Raw genomic sequence first — 6,160 nt, forward strand, 5'->3', positions numbered from 1 at the left:
TAACTTTAACAAGTTAAATAAAAAAGGAAAGAAACTTTTAACTTTAAACTTAACTTACATTTTTCCAAATTAACTTAACTTAATGAGTTAAAAAAAATAGTTAACTTGCCCAGCCTTGGTAGGAGTGTACTATCAATTAGGCAATCTACCTGCGAGAGATCGCGGGCCCCGTGCTCTTTGTACGTATGTGTATGATTTAACTCTAAAGTATAAAAGTTATACCAAGTTTATCGTTCTTACTTAATTCTACCTACGATGGATTAATATTATAATAAATTTATACAAAATCCTATCCGTAACCTAACCGTACTAAAATCTGATGTATAAAAAAATCAAATTTAACACTTTGTAAATTAACCTATCTTATTCCCAGAGGTTTAATCTACCCACATATATTAATTTATATATATAATTATTATTATAATAGCTTTAAACCCATGGCAACCATTTATAAACAAAAATATCCACCGTAAATCTCAACATTCACGTTTGAGCTCCTCCCTGGAATGGTCCTACCGGGTCCGATTGTGAATCTAAACCAAGGCTCGAATTTGAAAAAAAAATTCCGTTTAACGTTATATACAATTAAAACGTTACAGAATTTTTGCGTTTATCATTATTTAGATTTACAACGTTATACATGTTTTGAGTTAATCGTTATACAGAATTAAACGTTACACATGTTATGCGTTTATCGTTATTAGTAATTTAAACGTTATTCAAATATTCTGTTTGTCGTTATTGAAAAAAACGTTATTCATTTTTACTTTTACCTAAGTATTTAATACTATTGAAAATTATAACGTAATCTAGTATTACATTTTAAAATTCTTATTTATAAATAAAGTTCTGTGGCCTGTTATAAAAAACCTGTTCTCACAGGATTCTTACAATTTGGAACTTAACAGGTACTTCCGTTTGTATTTAAATTATATTGAAAGAACATACGACCAACTGGGTTAGATTTCGTTCTTGGCATTGTGCAAATCGATTATTGACGTATAAAAACTAAAACCACTCACACTCGCAAGTCGTGAAACAGTAAATATGAAATAATTCTAAATGGCAAAACGTTAAAAATTAAAATCACGCACACCTTTGCGCGACGCGCGTCGCGCGTCGGAATCAATATAATATTGTAGATACTATTCACTAGATAATAGATTTATCAATAAATAAAAATAACGTTGCTCCACGTGGAAAAACATGGGGTATTTTAATATTTTACTCATAATTTTAATAAGTTGTTAATACAATTTTTATTCTATGAATTATAATCTTAACTATTATTCCGATTAATTCCTTAAATATACCAACACGGCAATACAATATAACCATCAACCAGACACAAATTTAAAATTAAATAAACCATGGAAAGCCATTAGAGATTAGTGGAATTATTGCTGAAATCGTCTATAAATAATAAATATCAATATTTATTTTATTATAATAATATAATATTATTATAACATAATACGTAGGTAATAATTTACTATGAAAACGTTATATTATTTATTGTTATATACCTACCTAATGTTTTATTTTCGCTTACTGTTTTACTATTTTTTTCGTTTTATGTTTTACCAAAACTGTCGTTCATTGCATCGTTTTGTTTAGTGATAATTTAATATTACCGTTTACTGTTTACCGTAGCGACCCGTCTACTTTCTCTATCGGGCGGTCCCCTTTTCGGCCAGCACCTACAGTTTTCTTTAAAATTTACAATTATAACAACTGAACTTAACAATTTTTTTTTTTTAACATTATTACCTACAACTGTAAAAAAACGGAAAAAAATAAAACAATTGACAATAAACTGTTATAGCATATTATTATTACAATTGATTATATTATATTAGTATTTACTATCAATGTTATTACTTACATTAATGGAATAAAAATTAATATAGGTAGTCATATAATACATATATAAGATATAACTTGATTGGAGACGAAGGAAACTGATTTGTTTGTTTATTTATTATTATTGTTATTATTATTATTATTAATTATTTATTTATTTGTTTGCACTTGCATTTTTCCATTTGAAATATATATTATTCATCGAACAAATAATTTATTGTTACATTTTTTTCTACCTTATTCTATAATAAAAAGAATAACATTTACCACTTCAGTGGTTGAATTCAAAATGTAGGATATATAATTTTCAGAAATTAGCAATAACAATAACTACAATATGTAATTATATTATATTACGTATATAGCCAACAAATAGTCATATGTTTATAAATTGAATTATAAAAAAATAATTTCTTCCGAAGGAAGGTCGGGCAGCTAGTATGTAATAAGGAGGTATATAATAATAATTATGATAGTAAAATATGAACTCATGAATATATCAAAATATTAAGATTTCCTATTAGTTGAACAAAAATTAATAAAGTCTTACAACACCTATGTCCTATATAATACCTAATAATTATGATAATAAAATATAACCAACTATGAGCGAAATTAAACTTACATTGAAGAGTAAAGGTAATAAAAATAGTAACATTTTTCGAACAAAAATTAATTGTTAATTTATTTGACCAAACTAATAATATGTTAAACCATTTTATTGCCAATTGTTTTATTTTAATATTTTTTCACTCAGTTGTAGCAAAGCAGTAGCAACCATTTATATAAAAAAAAAAATAATAATAATAACCTCAAAGTCCCTGTTTGAGAACCTCTCCAGTTTGGACCTATTGGTCGTAGCGAGATTATATTTAGCTTTTTTCGATAAATGAACTACCCAACACAAAAATAATTTTTCAATTCGAACCAGTAGTTCCTGAGATTAGTGCGTTAAAAAAAAACAAACTCTTCAGCTGTATAATATTAGTATAGATTATAAACAATAATAAATAATATTTATATAATATAAATATCTATGAACCAAAATGGTTACAAAGTATAAAAATTACTGTAGGTACGCTATTTTATCTTTGAAATTCCATTCAATATTAACAAAGACATATAAACTATAATAAGAACTTAGAATGGAACAAATAAATAATAAACAATTACATTGACGGAAGAGACTGATTTATTTTGCAATGTCAATACACGTTATTATAATTAAAAATAAATTATAAAATTACGTATTGTTTGGGCTATGGCATATTTGAGTTTGAGATTGATGTGGACATGAATTAACAGTTCTGAAACAAAACAAATAATAGTCGATTAATACAATATACTAAAGTATAAAAGTATAGAACCTTGGTAGAATTGAATAATAAATTCTAACAAGTCTACGAAATCCAGACACTTTACAATGTTGTTAAAAACATTTATTAAATTATATTTAAATACAGATAAGAATACATCCATACAGAAGGTATTTAAAATACTTTTAAGTTTTAGGAAAAAGGTTTTTAATAACTATTTGTTCTAATACTTGGTATATCATTTTTATTTTATTTACTTAATTGTGTAAGTAAAAAAATTAATTAATTATGTATTTAGTTATATTACTAATATAAAGTTGTAATGTCACATTCAAGTATCATTTACACGTTATACTACCTACCTACTCCATTTTATACCGAAAATTGAAAATAATTAAACATTTGTTATAATTTAATATTAATTAAATAATAAACAGATATTAATAAAATATGAAATAATAAAATATTTAATAATTTGATTTAATTTATTATAAATAAAATAATATGATACCTAAATATCAAAAAAAACAACCTGAACTGTGCCTAAACAGTTCCTAAACAGTTCCTAAAACTGAACCTAACAAAATTTGATTAATAATGAAACAATAAAATATTCAACAAACTTTTATGAGTGCTTATTATTTAGTTACCTATATAATAAAATCAATAAATTGTGCTTATGTATTTTAATGATGTACGTGATATAAAAATAAATTGTGATACTGATTTAATTTATGTACCTTGTCAAAAATCAAATAAACATACCAGTGTACGCATTTACACAAAAATAAAATAAAAATTGGAAAAAAAATAAGAATTGGAAAACAATCACGGAATTGTTAACTCACCATCAATTGGCTGGTGGATGGGGTGGCTTTGGCAACCGATTTGATGGCCTTGGCAGATTGGACTTGTCCGACGACAACGATGTTCATGGTAACTTTTTCAGCGCCCATTTTTGGTTTTTGGTTGGTTTTGTGATAGTTAAAGTGAAAACTGCAATAATAGACAAAAATAAAAATAAAAATACAAAACACAAACAATTTAAAATAATATAATGATCAAAGAAATTTTATTTCTCGTCAGCTATATACTCACTGAAGATTATATTTGCACGAAAATTGCTTTATGTCGGAATGAAGCATCAGCACGTCCTTTTATACAGTGGCGGCTTTCATCTTTAGTGTGAAGCACGCTATGGTGTGGTGACGTGACCATATCTCTTAAAGGTGATTCGTTTAACTGATATCGTACGTCGGACGACGTCGAATGTTGTATTTTACTATTTTACTTTGAAAACATATTCATGCATATTTTGTCTCTGTGAACGGATCAATTAATATAATTAAATCTTTTTCTAATACGTGTCACTAAATTGTTGACAAATATTGAACATTGTGTTTTTCATATATATATTCCTAATTCGGTTAACGTCTACAACATACTCGCGAAGTTAACCTAAATCATAAAAATATTTATTGAAATCCAAACAATTCATGCAATTCATTCATTTACAAAATAGCCCACCAAAAATAATTACTTTATAAATAAATTATGTTCCACGCCTTAAAATAAATTTCAAAATCTGATTTTAAATATCGATAAACATCGTTAAATATCAGCTGACTAATCAAACGGTATCAACATTATTTTAATCGTATTCAAATTTCATATTGAAATCGAAAACAATATTTATCGATAATTTATTTCAAAATAATAATCGTTTTATAATTTGTGTATACGAATTAATTTAAAATTTAAAAATAATAACAATTCAAATTTATTACTCAACAATAACCCATAGGTCTTGGTATACTCTATAATATTATTCATAATGTGTAACAATGTAGGTAATAAGAAAACATTATATTTAATTTAGAATGCTCGAACGACGAAAGGTTTCTATAGTAATTATTTTAAATCGAAAAAATACATTGAAAATCTAATTGAAAATCTTAATACAATTAAATCGATATTGTGCAACAGTAAAGAAATAATAAAATTATAAAATCAATATGATTTATTTTAAATTGAAATTAAAAAAAGATGGGCAAGTGGATGTCGCTCTGCTGTACAGTAGATTACAAGTGAGCCACTGTATAATGGATAGTATTAATTTTGAATTCAATGATATAATATCATTGTATAAGAAAAACGATTCTGAGCGGAGATGGTATGTCAGTCTAGGTATATGACATATTATATACTTATCTATGGTATTAAAAAAAAAATGACCTTTAATAGGAAGGTACCTATAATAAATTCCTAATTAACCATATCACAATATTCATTAGGTACACATAACGCGTTATACATCAACAACAAACCGTGATACTGTCATAGTATACTTTAGAAGTTTCAAGTACACACGAATATTATTATACAATCACAACAAAATAACTAAAATAGTTATTCTAGGTTTTTTAATATGTAACTTCGTCAAAATTTGAACTTAAAATTCCTATAAAAATAAACTGTGCTTTTGTATTTTTTAGATTTTTTGGTAACAGAATTAACTACTTACGTGGAATATTGTTTTAAATTTTCAATCCTAAGATATAAAAGTTGAACATTTTATAAATTTTTAACTACAAAATAATTATTCAATTTTAAATTTGATAAATTTTGTAAAATTTCGATCTTTATATGCTTATAAAAAAAAATTGTGCCTATGTATTTTTAATGTTTTTCAACTGATATTGTAACAATATATCAGGAGCATTGAATTAAATTTTTACACTTTTTAGCCCAACAAAAAAACCTTTATTGATATTTAATAGAAAAAAAAAACTAAAAAAATTGAAAACTGAAAATGTCCGTAAAAAGCCCAAAAAGAGTCAGAATATTTCCAAAACTGTATGGGGTATAGTAAATACTAATATAAACATTTAGTGAAATTTCCATGTATATACAGTTATTCGTTTTTGATTACAACAAAATAGAAATCGCTACATGAGAATCGAGTGAATATCCATGTTGTA

At 25.3% G+C, this 6,160-nt stretch overlaps 1 long non-coding RNA gene across 1 annotated transcript; it reads right to left on the reverse strand.

Annotated features, from left to right (window-relative positions):
• Nucleotides 1-3,036: 3,036 nt before the first annotated feature.
• Nucleotides 3,037-4,437, reverse strand: LOC100576032. The gene is made up of 3 exons (XR_510702.3): nt 4,278-4,437; nt 4,028-4,175; nt 3,037-3,170 (listed from the first exon to the last, which is right to left on the reverse strand). It is a non-coding gene; the product is annotated as an uncharacterized LOC100576032 (long non-coding RNA).
• Nucleotides 4,438-6,160: the final 1,723 nt, after the last annotated feature.

Source organism: Acyrthosiphon pisum, chromosome A2, assembly GCF_005508785.2.
Source record: "Acyrthosiphon pisum isolate AL4f chromosome A2, pea_aphid_22Mar2018_4r6ur, whole genome shotgun sequence".
NCBI lineage: Eukaryota > Metazoa > Arthropoda > Insecta > Hemiptera > Aphididae > Acyrthosiphon > Acyrthosiphon pisum.